Source organism: Triturus cristatus, chromosome 12 (assembly GCF_964204655.1).
Source record: "Triturus cristatus chromosome 12, aTriCri1.1, whole genome shotgun sequence".
NCBI classification, from domain to species: domain Eukaryota; kingdom Metazoa; phylum Chordata; class Amphibia; order Caudata; family Salamandridae; genus Triturus; species Triturus cristatus.
In genome coordinates this window covers 610,425,139-610,441,748 of record NC_140595.1, presented here as the reverse complement: position 1 = coordinate 610,441,748, position 16,610 = coordinate 610,425,139, and the positions used below count along the sequence as shown (strand labels likewise).

General features: G+C 37.6%; 1 protein-coding gene and 3 long non-coding RNA genes across 4 annotated transcripts in view; 2 read left to right on the top strand and 2 right to left on the bottom strand.

The window, feature by feature from the left end:
* TCF25 (TCF25 ribosome quality control complex subunit) overlaps positions 1–16,610 on the top strand; it is a 722,186-nt gene that overhangs the window by 402,486 nt on the left and 303,090 nt on the right. The window lies entirely within an intron of this gene.
* LOC146776388 (uncharacterized) lies at positions 2,120–3,605 on the bottom strand. Its single transcript, XR_014971918.1, has 3 exons — positions 3,102–3,605; positions 2,771–2,849; positions 2,120–2,470 (listed from the first exon to the last, which is right to left on the bottom strand). It is a non-coding gene; the product is annotated as an uncharacterized LOC146776388 (long non-coding RNA).
* LOC146776387 (uncharacterized) lies at positions 7,507–8,991 on the bottom strand. Its single transcript, XR_014972044.1, has 3 exons — positions 8,489–8,991; positions 8,158–8,236; positions 7,507–7,857 (listed from the first exon to the last, which is right to left on the bottom strand). It is a non-coding gene; the product is annotated as an uncharacterized LOC146776387 (long non-coding RNA).
* On the top strand, positions 10,566–12,050 carry LOC146776386 (uncharacterized). Its single transcript, XR_014972072.1, has 3 exons — positions 10,566–11,068; positions 11,321–11,399; positions 11,700–12,050. It is a non-coding gene; the product is annotated as an uncharacterized LOC146776386 (long non-coding RNA).

Sequence of the window (16,610 nt, the reverse complement as noted above, 5' to 3'; positions counted from 1 at the left end):
CAGGCTCAGCTCATGCTAGAGCACCATCTCACATGTTACCAAGCACTCTGCCTCCAGGATTGTTAAGGCCCGCCATAGGAGTGACTGATAGGTACACATGTGTCTATATGTAAGTTAGGTATAGGAATACTACACCTAAGCAAGGGGTGATTACACGACCTTGCCCCAGCTGAGTGATCAGCCAGTTGTGTCAAAATGGAAGGCCAGGCCAGGGGTGGCATAATACATGCTGCAGCCCCTGGTAGGCCTAGGGTACACCTATGCCCTGGGTACCTAGGGTACACTGTACAGGGGCCAATAAGGTGATCCTATCCAAATGGGTTATGCACCTAAAGTACATAGTATTAATTTAGAGAGAGAACAGCAGGGCTGTGGGTCTGATTAGCAGGCCCACAGCCGCATCTAAGTCGAAAACCAGTAAAGCAAAAGCAAAAAGTGGGGGTGAACATAGAAAGCAGACCCTACTCTCCTACAACAGGGTTTGAGGCAAAAGTGGGACAAAATAAATAATGATGAGGAGGGACCACCCAAAGGGCTGACAGGTCTAACACGCGTCCCCCCCAAGCTGAAAGTGGGGAGAGCTACCCAACCCCTTGGGAGTTCTCATCACTAAGGCGGAAATACCTTGAGAGACCGTCTGCATTGGCGTGGTCCACTCCAGGCCGATGTTCCACCTGAAAGTCCATTCCCTGTAGGGAAATAGACCACCTTAGCAACTTGGGATTCTCCCCCTTCATCTGCATCAGCCACCGAAGGGGTCTGTGGTCGGTCTGAACTAGGAAGTGCGAGCCAAACAGGTATGGCCGCAACTTCTTCAGAGCCCATACCACGGCAAAGGCTTCACGCTCTATTGCACTCCACTTCTGTTCCCTGGGAAGTAGTCTCCGGGATAGGAAGACCACGGGTTGATCCAGACCCTCTTCATTGAGTTGCAATAACACTGCCCCAATGCCATGTTCCGATGCATCCGTCTGGACAATGAACTCCTTGGAAAAGTCTGGGGCCCTTAAGACCGGGGCCTCGCACATGGCTTGCTTCAGTTTCACAAAGGCCTGCTGACAAGCCTCCGTCCAGACTACCCGTCGAGGTTGCTTCTTGGACGTAAGCTCCGTGAGGGGGGCCACAATGGTCCCGTACCCCTTCACGAAGCGGCGGTAATATCCGGTGAGGCCCAGAAAAGCTCGGACCTCAGTCTGAGTCTTGGGGGGTTCCCAGGCCATGATAGCCTCGATTTTCGCCTGGAGGGGCTGCACCGCTCCCCTACCCACCAAGTGTCCAAGGTACACTACCGACCCCTGCCCGATCTGGCATTTACTGGCCTTGATCGTTAACCCAGCTTGTTTCAGGGCCTGGAGAACAGTTTGCAGGTGACGCAAGTGATCCTCCCAGCTGTTACTGAAGACGGCAATGTCGTCCAGATAAGCAGCAGAGAAACTCTCCATTCCGGCGAGGACCTGGTTCACCAGACGCTGAAACGTGGCAGGGGCGTTCTTGAGCCCAAAGGGCATCACGCAGAACTGGTAGTGGCCCTTGGGCGTGGAGAAGGCTGACCTTTCCTTAGCTCCATCAGTCAGAGAGATCTGCCAGTACCCGGATGTAAGGTCAAAGGTACTCAAATATTGGGCAGCTCCCAGCCGGTCAATCAGTTCATCCGCCCTCGGGATCGGATGAGCATCAGTCTTGGTTACTGAATTCAGTCCCCGGTAGTCCACACAGAACCTCAGTTTCGGTTGGGCACCCGGTGGTGCAGCTTTTGGTACTAGTACCACCGGACTGGACCAGGGGCTGCTGGAAGGTTCAATCACTCCTAGCTCCAGCATCTTAGTGACTTCACTGTGAATGCTCTTCAACAAAGGGGGGAACCCAAATAACCCTCCGGCATCTGGGAATGTAAATGATATATAGAAAAAGATAATGCCTCGGGACTGATACTCTCACATAAGTTTAGGCGAAGAGATAGATGAATTATCTCTCCCCTGGAGTAATATTTATTTCTCCAACAAAACCTGTATTATTAAATTTTGTGACCAAGTCAACGGCGATTCCAATGAAAACCAAAAATGTATCAATTACTTTTTATAAGTGTGAGGATATTTATTTTCTACCACACTTTTTTTGAAATTCTTTTGTTTTTAGACATATATATACAAACAAATACAATATTTACAATACTTACATATAGCACAATCACTGAACATATACATATCATCAAACGCCCTTTTTAATGTACCAGGATGCTTATGGGCTTTTTTTGAAACAGCATTCCTATATATAGAAGATCACTACTAAAGACGCACTACGAGATTTTGTCGTTTACAATCTCCTAATTATTTTGAGTGCTCTTTCACAAATAAGTCAAAACATAAATCATAATCCAGTGAGTGTCTTCAAAATAAATGTCGACGCGTTTCAGCCAAATAACTCTTTTGGCCTCATCAGGACTAGGGCATCCGAACCAATAATTTACAACCTGTAAGAACAAATTAATTGTCCCTATTAATATCCATCTTATCTCTATTTAGATTATATACACAGAAACACAGGAATAATATTAAAAGACACTATATTACAGTTATATTACAACAGTTCAAAACTGAAGTGGCGGCTCATACAACAAAACGTAGAACTTCAAATAAAACACCCAGAGTGTATAACAACCTTACAACCCAATCTAATATATCACCGACAGTGAATGTAAAGCAATTAGGTGTATTAATATGTGATATGTTGAATAAACTTAAAATACCTTATATTGAAAACTGCATATTACCTATTGTCCAATTAGGGTATGGTCGGAACAAATAATCGTCTTTTCTTTCTTTCTTTTTTCTATAAATTATTTTGGCGGGCTAAAAGCAATCAAAACCAAAAATTATCTCAATGGAAAATCACTCCACCTATAATCAATGTATCTATTTCCAAGTCACTGACTCCCACATCCGTTACCCTTTATCTTAAAGTCAGTATAATCTCAAAGTGCATCGATTGTATCGTTATTTAAAACGAGAAAACCCAAAGTAATTGACACCGTAGGTTACACCCATTAGGGGAAATTAGATAATAGAACCTGCCTATTATTGAAAAGGATATGTGGTACATACCTTGTGTATAATTATTCGACCCTTCCAAAACCACTCGTTATACGGTTCAAGTATTCTGCATATGTTTGTGCATATACACTGTTTTAGCACTGCTTGAGGTCGCCTCGCTCTCAACTCTGTCAATAGAACCAATAAAAAAACCAAATCTAAGTATCAATTCTCTTTAGCCTTGGTGTAACGGTAGGTATATTTACACTTTTGCCGAATCGTACGTCTCCTTACCTCGAAGTTTATACACAGGACCCACTTCTAACGTTCCTTCTCCCTCCAGTCTACACGGATCGCGTCCGATGTCACGTGATGCGGAAGTCTATTTAAACCCGGCAAATATTGCCGTAAACATAATAAAAGGACCACTCTCTCTATGTTGATGGTAGACAACGACATTGCCAACCATAGACCTAGTAAAAGGACTACTATTCAACTGAAACGGAGAACAGTAAGTTTATACATACGGAAACGAATAAATACCCAAATTCACCAAAATGCACATATATGTTATTGCCGCCATCATGGAAAGTCCTAATCAGGTCCTAATGGATTCAATTCAGAGTGGGGATAATTGAATAATATTAAATGCCCTAAACTAGCGTTATATGCTCTTCTTTTCTTTTACTCATTAAATACCTGCTTAAACAAGATTGAAAATAAAGTGCAAAAAAATGTAGAGAAGTTACCTTATATCCCAGTATATTACCGCCACTCCTTACATTCTAGCTATCCACAATACATTAGTGTAGATAAGTACGAACCGACTATTGCAAGCAACATCGTCTGAAGAACATGTGAACCCTTTTTACGCTCCATTATTGTATAAGAGCCCAGATCTCATCTTTATCATTAAGGCCTAGCGTTGTGGTATGATATTTCGCTATTAGTCTGGCCTCTAATCTGTTAAGTTTTGTTTGTAACTCAGTTTTTTCGAAATTACCGACTAAACACATTACTGACCATTTTAAGTCATTTTCTGAATGCAGATGGTTCTGAAAATGCTGCACCAATGGGGCCCCCTGAACTTTACATTTAATTCTTGATTTGTGTTGCAATATACGTTTCTTTACATGCTGTGTTGTCTGGCCTATGTAATATTTATTACAAGGACACTTTATGCAATAAATTGCATTTTTTGAATTGCAATTGGAAAATGTTTTTTGGTAGTGCGTAAGGCCATTAATCTCCAACTGTTTGGAGTCTTCTGTTAGATTACATGCCACACAGTTTTGGCATCGGAAGTGACCAACTACCGGTGGTAATTGCAGGAGGTTCCGCAGATCTTTTCTTGGTATTTCTGTCTGTCTTGTAGCCCTCACGAGTTGTTGTCGGATATTTTTACCTTTTTTAAAAGCAAACAAAGGTTTCGAAATTCCCAAAGGCTCAATTATTTTCCAGTTATTTTGGACAATTTTTTTGACTTTATTAGCTTTTGGATCAAAAGTCAACACACATGTCAATGGAGTGATTTTATCCTTTGCTTTTGGAACTAATAAGACTTCCCTCGGGGTGTACCACGCTCTTTTGAGTGCACCTTTCACTAATTTTTTCGGGTATCCTCGAGTTATTAATTTGTCTTTTAATATCTCTGCATTAGTGAAAAAGTCTTTTTTGTTTGTACAATTTCTTCTTACACGGAGAAATTGTCCGTACGGCAAATTTTCCTTTAAAGTACGTGGGTGGCTACTTGTAAAATGTAAAAGAGTGTTACGGTCTGTCGGTTTAGTGTATAGACAAACCCCCAGTACTTCATTTTCCTGTTGGATAAAGACATCCAGAAAGTTTATTTTGTCATGGTCAGCACTTTTAGTGAAGTTAAATTCAGCTGTTCTTGAGTTTAGCCAGTTGTGAAAGTCTTGTAGACATGTATCATCTCCATCCCAAATCATAAAAATATCATCTATATAGCGACACCAAAACCCAATATTGGTTAAAAATGGGTTGGTGTCACTATATATCCATCTTTTTTCGAATTCAGCCATAACTAGGTTAGCTATTTCAGGTGAAAAACTGCAGCCCATTGCGACTCCCGATACTTGCAAGTACAAATTTTCTTTGAAATTAAAAAAATTATTTTTTAAGCATAAAGTAGCTAGGGCTATTATGAATTCGGTAGGAACTTGATGGGGGCGATCTCTTTCATCCAGTTTATATTGCATGACAGCCAATGCCTCATCTTGTGGAATGTTGGTATACAAGGATTCGATATCGAAGGACACCAGAAGTTGTTTTTCTCTGTTATAAGGTAATCCTTCTACCTTCGATATCAAATCCATTGTATCTCTCACATAGGATGGAGTCTTTTTCACCAAAGGAATCAGAAAAGTATCAATGTATTTGGCCAATGGTTCCAAAATAGAACCACATGCAGACACAATGGGTCTACCTGGTGGATCTATCAATGTTTTGTGCACCTTTGGTAAAACATATATACTTGGTGTCTTAGTTTTGTCACTATTGAGATAATCAAACTCGTTCTTACATAACCAACCTCCCTCTAAACCATCTTTGGTAATCTCAAAGATCTCTGATTTTAACTCGAGTGTAGGGTTAGTTCCCAGTAATCTGTAATGCATTGGATTAGACAATTGTCGAATAACTTCATGATCATATTTGTCTGTATCCCAAAGCACGATTCCACCCCCTTTATCAGCCGGCTTAATTATTATTGTAGGGTTATTGGCTAAATCTTTAAGGGCTTGAAATTCCTGTTTACTGCAGTTAGCATTGAAAAAAACGTTCTTGTTTTGTAATGCGTCAAGTTCTCTTAGAATTTGTTCCTCGAAGATCAAAATTTCTGTAGGCAGAAGAATGCTTTCTGGGATGAAATTTGATTTATTTCTTAGGCCACTAATATTTAACTGTTCATTTTTTTCTTTTTCTAAGAAGAAGGCTTGAAGCCTAACCTTTCTCAAAAAGTGTAGAATCTCAGTTTTAGTGTCCACAGGATTTTGTAGGGCTGTGGGAACAAAAGATAACCCTTTATTCAAAACCAACAATTCTGTTTGAGTGGGCGTGTATTTAGATAGATTATATATAGGTATAGTCTCTAATCTATCTTGCTTATGTAAGTTGTTTATATTCAACGTCTGTATGTCTTCTTCCTGGTTCTGAAAGTCTCTGGATCCTGATTTTGATATTGTTCTGGAGTCTGATATTGGCCTTGTTGGTGATATTGGCCAACTTGTGTATTGTATCCTCTCCATCTTGTTCCTCCTCCTCTCCCTCGATACCGGCCTCTGCCAAAAAAAGGTTGGGATCTGGGATATTGTGGGTTTGGATGATAATTATTATAGGACCCTTGGTCAGAATCTGAGGAGGTGTCTGAAAAAGTAATGAATTTATTTCGTGATCTACCCCTATATTGCAGATTTAGGGAGCTGGGATTATTGTTCTGATAAAAATCTTCCTTTAAATAAGGGTAAATCTCTTCCAATTTAAAGTTTTTTATGTCTCTAGCCACTTTTGTAGTTTTTTGATTTGTGGTATGAATTTTGAATTCCGCTATTGTTTTTTCGACTGTTTCCAACAAAGATTTAGAGTCTTTTATGGTGGTATCTCCCAAGATTTCTTGTTCTAATAGCTGAATTTCTTTGAGTTCTTCTTCATTCAGTCTGAGGGCAGTTTCTATTGATAATGCCATCCAATCTATGGAGCATTTTGTACCTACTCCACCAAATTTACCCAAATAAGCCTTATCAGTGATAAAGATTACCGGAATATTTCTCACTTGGAGTCCAACTGGGATGGTGTTGTTTTTTAGATGTTCCAGCAACACTTGTGCATGAAGTTGGGTTCTAATGTTTTTCTTTTTCAGTTGTTTCAATCTCTCAACTTTATCAATATTCAGGACCTGTGTGACTGTTTGATCTCCACTTAGTAACGAAGGGATTTTGCACAGGGCACTTATTTCTTCTTCAGTGTAACTCACTAATAGGGGTTCTGTCATATCAATGAATGTCTATAGCTACTATATTCCTGTTCCTGTGTACACAATAACAAAATATTTATAAAATTAGAATTAGAAAAGCCAGTTGACTCATATCTTTACTATTTCTTTTACTCAAATACTCTCAAAGGATGTATCTCTCTTTTTATAGTTAGTACCCTCACACCTAACTAGGTGTAAATATAAATCTCTTCAACAAAGGGGGGAACCCAAATAACCCTCCGGCATCTGGGAATGTAAATGATATATAGAAAAAGATAATGCCTCGGGACTGATACTCTCACATAAGTTTAGGCGAAGAGATAGATGAATTATCTCTCCCCTGGAGTAATATTTATTTCTCCAACAAAACCTGTATTATTAAATTTTGTGACCAAGTCAACGGCGATTCCAATGAAAACCAAAAATGTATCAATTACTTTTTATAAGTGTGAGGATATTTATTTTCTACCACACTTTTTTTGAAATTCTTTTGTTTTTAGACATATATATACAAACAAATACAATATTTACAATACTTACATATAGCACAATCACTGAACATATACATATCATCAAACGCCCTTTTTAATGTACCAGGATGCTTATGGGCTTTTTTTGAAACAGCATTCCTATATATAGAAGATCACTACTAAAGACGCACTACGAGATTTTGTCGTTTACAATCTCCTAATTATTTTGAGTGCTCTTTCACAAATAAGTCAAAACATAAATCATAATCCAGTGAGTGTCTTCAAAATAAATGTCGACGCGTTTCAGCCAAATAACTCTTTTGGCCTCATCAGGACTAGGGCATCCGAACCAATAATTTACAACCTGTAAGAACAAATTAATTGTCCCTATTAATATCCATCTTATCTCTATTTAGATTATATACACAGAAACACAGGAATAATATTAAAAGACACTATATTACAGTTATATTACAACAGTTCAAAACTGAAGTGGCGGCTCATACAACAAAACGTAGAACTTCAAATAAAACACCCAGAGTGTATAACAACCTTACAACCCAATCTAATATATCACCGACAGTGAATGTAAAGCAATTAGGTGTATTAATATGTGATATGTTGAATAAACTTAAAATACCTTATATTGAAAACTGCATATTACCTATTGTCCAATTAGGGTATGGTCGGAACAAATAATCGTCTTTTCTTTCTTTCTTTTTTCTATAAATTATTTTGGCGGGCTAAAAGCAATCAAAACCAAAAATTATCTCAATGGAAAATCACTCCACCTATAATCAATGTATCTATTTCCAAGTCACTGACTCCCACATCCGTTACCCTTTATCTTAAAGTCAGTATAATCTCAAAGTGCATCGATTGTATCGTTATTTAAAACGAGAAAACCCAAAGTAATTGACACCGTAGGTTACACCCATTAGGGGAAATTAGATAATAGAACCTGCCTATTATTGAAAAGGATATGTGGTACATACCTTGTGTATAATTATTCGACCCTTCCAAAACCACTCGTTATACGGTTCAAGTATTCTGCATATGTTTGTGCATATACACTGTTTTAGCACTGCTTGAGGTCGCCTCGCTCTCAACTCTGTCAATAGAACCAATAAAAAAACCAAATCTAAGTATCAATTCTCTTTAGCCTTGGTGTAACGGTAGGTATATTTACACTTTTGCCGAATCGTACGTCTCCTTACCTCGAAGTTTATACACAGGACCCACTTCTAACGTTCCTTCTCCCTCCAGTCTACACGGATCGCGTCCGATGTCACGTGATGCGGAAGTCTATTTAAACCCGGCAAATATTGCCGTAAACATAATAAAAGGACCACTCTCTCTATGTTGATGGTAGACAACGACATTGCCAACCATAGACCTAGTAAAAGGACTACTATTCAACTGAAACGGAGAACAGTAAGTTTATACATACGGAAACGAATAAATACCCAAATTCACCAAAATGCACATATATGTTATTGCCGCCATCATGGAAAGTCCTAATCAGGTCCTAATGGATTCAATTCAGAGTGGGGATAATTGAATAATATTAAATGCCCTAAACTAGCGTTATATGCTCTTCTTTTCTTTTACTCATTAAATACCTGCTTAAACAAGATTGAAAATAAAATGCAAAAAAATGTAGAAAAGTTACCTTATATCCCAGTATATTACCGCCACTCCTTACATTCTAGCTATCCACAATACATTAGTGTAGATAAGTACGAACCGACTATTGCAAGCAACATCGTCTGAAGAACATGTGAACCCTTTTTACGCTCCATTATTGTATAAGAGCCCAGATCTCATCTTTATCATTAAGGCCTAGCGTTGTGGTATGATATTTCGCTATTAGTCTGGCCTCTAATCTGTTAAGTTTTGTTTGTAACTCAGTTTTTTCGAAATTACCGACTAAACACATTACTGACCATTTTAAGTCATTTTCTGAATGCAGATGGTTCTGAAAATGCTGCACCAATGGGGCCCCCTGAACTTTACATTTAATTCTTGATTTGTGTTGCAATATACGTTTCTTTACATGCTGTGTTGTCTGGCCTATGTAATATTTATTACAAGGACACTTTATGCAATAAATTGCATTTTTTGAATTGCAATTGGAAAATGTTTTTTGGTAGTGCGTAAGGCCATTAATCTCCAACTGTTTGGAGTCTTCTGTTAGATTACATGCCACACAGTTTTGGCATCGGAAGTGACCAACTACCGGTGGTAATTGCAGGAGGTTCCGCAGATCTTTTCTTGGTATTTCTGTCTGTCTTGTAGCCCTCACGAGTTGTTGTCGGATATTTTTACCTTTTTTAAAAGCAAACAAAGGTTTCGAAATTCCCAAAGGCTCAATTATTTTCCAGTTATTTTGGACAATTTTTTTGACTTTATTAGCTTTTGGATCAAAAGTCAACACACATGTCAATGGAGTGATTTTATCCTTTGCTTTTGGAACTAATAAGACTTCCCTCGGGGTGTACCACGCTCTTTTGAGTGCACCTTTCACTAATTTTTTCGGGTATCCTCGAGTTATTAATTTGTCTTTTAATATCTCTGCATTAGTGAAAAAGTCTTTTTTGTTTGTACAATTTCTTCTTACACGGAGAAATTGTCCGTACGGCAAATTTTCCTTTAAAGTACGTGGGTGGCTACTTGTAAAATGTAAAAGAGTGTTACGGTCTGTCGGTTTAGTGTATAGACAAACCCCCAGTACTTCATTTTCCTGTTGGATAAAGACATCCAGAAAGTTTATTTTGTCATGGTCAGCACTTTTAGTGAAGTTAAATTCAGCTGTTCTTGAGTTTAGCCAGTTGTGAAAGTCTTGTAGACATGTATCATCTCCAACCCAAGAGTGGCGGTTATCTACTGGGATATAAGGTAACTTTTCTACATTTTTTTGCATTTTATTTTCAATCTTGTTTAAGCAGGTATTTAATGAGTAAAAGAAAAGAAGAGCATATAACGCTAGTTTAGGGCATTTAATATTATTCAATTATCCCCACTCTGAATTGAATCCATTAGGACCTGATTAGGACTTTCCATGATGGCGGCAATAACATATATGTGCATTTTGGTGAATTTGGGTATTTATTCGTTTCCGTATGTATAAACTTACTGTTCTCCGTTTCAGTTGAATAGTAGTCCTTTTACTAGGTCTATGGTTGGCAATGTCGTTGTCTACCATCAACATAGAGAGAGTGGTCCTTTTATTATGTTTACGGCAATATTTGCCGGGTTTAAATAGACTTCCGCATCACGTGACATCGGACGCGATCCGTGTAGACTGGAGGGAGAAGGAACGTTAGAAGTGGGTCCTGTGTATAAACTTCGAGGTAAGGAGACGTACGATTCGGCAAAAGTGTAAATATACCTACCGTTACACCAAGGCTAAAGAGAATTGATACTTAGATTTGGTTTTTTTATTGGTTCTATTGACAGAGTTGAGAGCGAGGCGACCTCAAGCAGTGCTAAAACAGTGTATATGCACAAACATATGCAGAATACTTGAACCGTATAACGAGTGGTTTTGGAAGGGTCGAATAATTATACACAAGGTATGTACCACATATCCTTTTCAATAATAGGCAGGTTCTATTATCTAATTTCCCCTAATGGGTGTAACCTACGGTGTCAATTACTTTGGGTTTTCTCGTTTTAAATAACGATACAATCGATGCACTTTGAGATTATACTGACTTTAAGATAAAGGGTAACGGATGTGGGAGTCAGTGACTTGGAAATAGATACATTGATTATAGGTGGAGTGATTTTCCATTGAGATAATTTTTGGTTTTGATTGCTTTTAGCCCGCCAAAATAATTTATAGAAAAAAGAAAGAAAGAAAAGACGATTATTTGTTCCGACCATACCCTAATTGGACAATAGGTAATATGCAGTTTTCAATATAAGGTATTTTAAGTTTATTCAACATATCACATATTATTACACCTAATTGCTTTACATTCACTGTCGGTGATATATTAGATTGGGTTGTAAGGTTGTTATACACTCTGGGTGTTTTATTTGAAGTTCTACGTTTTGTTGTATGAGCCGCCACTTCAGTTTTGAACTGTTGTAATATAACTGTAATATAGTGTCTTTTAATATTATTCCTGTGTTTCTGTGTATATAATCTAAATAGAGATAAGATGGATATTAATAGGGACAATTAATTTGTTCTTACAGGTTGTAAATTATTGGTTCGGATGCCCTAGTCCTGATGAGGCCAAAAGAGTTATTTGGCTGAAACGCGTCGACATTTATTTTGAAGACACTCACTGGATTATGATTTATGTTTTGACTTATTTGTGAAAGAGCACTCAAAATAATTAGGAGATTGTAAACGACAAAATCTCGTAGTGCGTCTTTAGTAGTGATCTTCTATATATAGGAATGCTGTTTCAAAAAAAGCCCATAAGCATCCTGGTACATTAAAAAGGGCGTTTGATGATATGTATATGTTCAGTGATTGTGCTATATGTAAGTATTGTAAATATTGTATTTGTTTGTATATATATGTCTAAAAACAAAAGAATTTCAAAAAAAGTGTGGTAGAAAATAAATATCCTCACACTTATAAAAAGTAATTGATACATTTTTGGTTTTCATTGGAATCGCCGTTGACTTGGTCACAAAATTTAATAATACAGGTTTTGTTGGAGAAATAAATATTACTCCAGGGGAGAGATAATTCATCTATCTCTTCGCCTAAACTTATGTGAGAGTATCAGTCCCGAGGCATTATCTTTTTCTATATATCATTTACATTCCCAGATGCCGGAGGGTTATTTGGGTTCCCCCCTTTGTTGAAGAGATTTATATTTACACCTAGTTAGGTGTGAGGGTACTAACTATAAAAAGAGAGATACATCCTTTGAGAGTATTTGAGTAAAAGAAATAGTAAAGATATGAGTCAACTGGCTTTTCTAATTCTAATTTTATAAATATTTTGTTATTGTGTACACAGGAACAGGAATATAGTAGCTATAGACATTCATTGATATGACAGAACCCCTATTAGTGAGTTACACTGAAGAAGAAATAAGTGCCCTGTGCAAAATCCCTTCGTTACTAAGTGGAGATCAAACAGTCACACAGGTCCTGAATATTGATAAAGTTGAGAGATTGAAACAACTGAAAAAGAAAAACATTAGAACCCAACTTCATGCACAAGTGTTGCTGGAACATCTAAAAAACAACACCATCCCAGTTGGACTCCAAGTGAGAAATATTCCGGTAATCTTTATCACTGATAAGGCTTATTTGGGTAAATTTGGTGGAGTAGGTACAAAATGCTCCATAGATTGGATGGCATTATCAATAGAAACTGCCCTCAGACTGAATGAAGAAGAACTCAAAGAAATTCAGCTATTAGAACAAGAAATCTTGGGAGATACCACCATAAAAGACTCTAAATCTTTGTTGGAAACAGTCGAAAAAACAATAGCGGAATTCAAAATTCATACCACAAATCAAAAAACTACAAAAGTGGCTAGAGACATAAAAAACTTTAAATTGGAAGAGATTTACCCTTATTTAAAGGAAGATTTTTATCAGAACAATAATCCCAGCTCCCTAAATCTGCAATATAGGGGTAGATCACGAAATAAATTCATTACTTTTTCAGACACCTCCTCAGATTCTGACCAAGGGTCCTATAATAATTATCATCCAAACCCACAATATCCCAGATCCCAACCTTTTTTTGGCAGAGGCCGGTATCGAGGGAGAGGAGGAGGAACAAGATGGAGAGGATACAATACACAAGTTGGCCAATATCACCAACAAGGCCAATATCAGACTCCAGAACAATATCAAAATCAGGATCCAGAGACTTTCAGAACCAGGAAGAAGACATACAGACGTTGAATATAAACAACTTACATAAGCAAGATAGATTAGAGACTATACCTATATATAATCTATCTAAATACACGCCCACTCAAACAGAATTGTTGGTTTTGAATAAAGGGTTATCTTTTGTTCCCACAGCCCTACAAAATCCTGTGGACACTAAAACTGAGATTCTACACTTTTTGAGAAAGGTTAGGCTTCAAGCCTTCTTCTTAGAAAAAGAAAAAAATGAACAGTTAAATATTAGTGGCCTAAGAAATAAATCAAATTTCATCCCAGAAAGCATTCTTCTGCCTACAGAAATTTTGATCTTCGAGGAACAAATTCTAAGAGAACTTGACGCATTACAAAACAAGAACGTTTTTTTCAATGCTAACTGCAGTAAACAGGAATTTCAAGCCCTTAAAGATTTAGCCAATAACCCTACAATAATAATTAAGCCGGCTGATAAAGGGGGTGGAATCGTGCTTTGGGATACAGACAAATATGATCATGAAGTTATTCGACAATTGTCTAATCCAATGCATTACAGATTACTGGGAACTAACCCTACACTCGAGTTAAAATCAGAGATCTTTGAGATTACCAAAGATGGTTTAGAGGGAGGTTGGTTATGTAAGAACGAGTTTGATTATCTCAATAGTGACAAAACTAAGACACCAAGTATATATGTTTTACCAAAGGTGCACAAAACATTGATAGATCCACCAGGTAGACCCATTGTGTCTGCATGTGGTTCTATTTTGGAACCATTGGCCAAATACATTGATACTTTTCTGATTCCTTTGGTGAAAAAGACTCCATCCTATGTGAGAGATACAATGGATTTGATATCGAAGGTAGAAGGATTACCTTATAACAGAGAAAAACAACTTCTGGTGTCCTTCGATATCGAATCCTTGTATACCAACATTCCACAAGATGAGGCATTGGCTGTCATGCAATATAAACTGGATGAAAGAGATCGCCCCCATCAAGTTCCTACCGAATTCATAATAGCCCTAGCTACTTTATGCTTAAAAAATAATTTTTTTAATTTCAAAGAAAATTTGTACTTGCAAGTATCGGGAGTCGCAATGGGCTGCAGTTTTTCACCTGAAATAGCTAACCTAGTTATGGCTGAATTCGAAAAAAGATGGATATATAGTGACACCAACCCATTTTTAACCAATATTGGGTTTTGGTGTCGCTATATAGATGATATTTTTATGATTTGGGATGGAGATGATACATGTCTACAAGACTTTCACAACTGGCTAAACTCAAGAACAGCTGAATTTAACTTCACTAAAAGTGCTGACCATGACAAAATAAACTTTCTGGATGTCTTTATCCAACAGGAAAATGAAGTACTGGGGGTTTGTCTATACACTAAACCGACAGACCGTAACACTCTTTTACATTTTACAAGTAGCCACCCACGTACTTTAAAGGAAAATTTGCCGTACGGACAATTTCTCCGTGTAAGAAGAAATTGTACAAACAAAAAAGACTTTTTCACTAATGCAGAGATATTAAAAGACAAATTAATAACTCGAGGATACCCGAAAAAATTAGTGAAAGGTGCACTCAAAAGAGCGTGGTACACCCCGAGGGAAGTCTTATTAGTTCCAAAAGCAAAGGATAAAATCACTCCATTGACATGTGTGTTGACTTTTGATCCAAAAGCTAATAAAGTCAAAAAAATTATCCAAAATAACTGGAAAATAATTGAGCCTTTGGGAATTTCGAAACCTTTGTTTGCTTTTAAAAAAGGTAAAAATATCCGACAACAACTCGTGAGGGCTACAAGACAGACAGAAATACCAAGAAAAGATCTGCGGAACCTCCTGCAATTACCACCGGTAGTTGGTCACTTCCGATGCCAAAACTGTGTGGCATGTAATCTAACAGAAGACTCCAAACAGTTGGAGATTAATGGCCTTACGCACTACCAAAAAACATTTTCCAATTGCAATTCAAAAAATGCAATTTATTGCATAAAGTGTCCTTGTAATAAATATTACATAGGCCAGACAACACAGCATGTAAAGAAACGTATATTGCAACACAAATCAAGAATTAAATGTAAAGTTCAGGGGGCCCCATTGGTGCAGCATTTTCAGAACCATCTGCATTCAGAAAATGACTTAAAATGGTCAGTAATGTGTTTAGTCGGTAATTTCGAAAAAACTGAGTTACAAACAAAACTTAACAGATTAGAGGCCAGACTAATAGCGAAATATCATACCACAACGCTAGGCCTTAATGATAAAGATGAGATCTGGGCTCTTATACAATAATGGAGCGTAAAAAGGGTTCACATGTTCTTCAGACGATGTTGCTTGCAATAGTCGGTTCGTACTTATCTACACTAATGTATTGTGGATAGCTAGAATGTAAGGAGTGGCGGTAATATACTGGGATATAAGGTAACTTTTCTACATTTTTTTGCATTTTATTTTCAATCTTGTTTAAGCAGGTATTTAATGAGTAAAAGAAAAGAAGAGCATATAACGCTAGTTTAGGGCATTTAATATTATTCAATTATCCCCACTCTGAATTGAATCCATTAGGACCTGATTAGGACTTTCCATGATGGCGGCAATAACATATATGTGCATTTTGGTGAATTTGGGTATTTATTCGTTTCCGTATGTATAAACTTACTGTTCTCCGTTTCAGTTGAATAGTAGTCCTTTTACTAGGTCTATGGTTGGCAATGTCGTTGTCTACCATCAACATAGAGAGAGTGGTCCTTTTATTATGTTTACGGCAATATTTGCCGGGTTTAAATAGACTTCCGCATCACGTGACATCGGACGCGATCCGTGTAGACTGGAGGGAGAAGGAACGTTAGAAGTGGGTCCTGTGTATAAACTTCGAGGTAAGGAGACGTACGATTCGGCAAAAGTGTAAATATACCTACCGTTACACCAAGGCTAAAGAGAATTGATACTTAGATTTGGTTTTTTTATTGGTTCTATTGACAGAGTTGAGAGCGAGGCGACCTCAAGCAGTGCTAAAACAGTGTATATGCACAAACATATGCAGAATACTTGAACCGTATAACGAGTGGTTTTGGAAGGGTCGAATAAATATACACAAGGTATGTACCACATATCCTTTTCAATAATAGGCAGGTTCTATTATCTAATTTCCCCTAATGGGTGTAACCTACGGTGTCAATTACTTTGGGTTTTCTCGTTTTAAATAACGATACAATCGATGCACTTTGAGATTATACTGACTTTAAGATAAAGG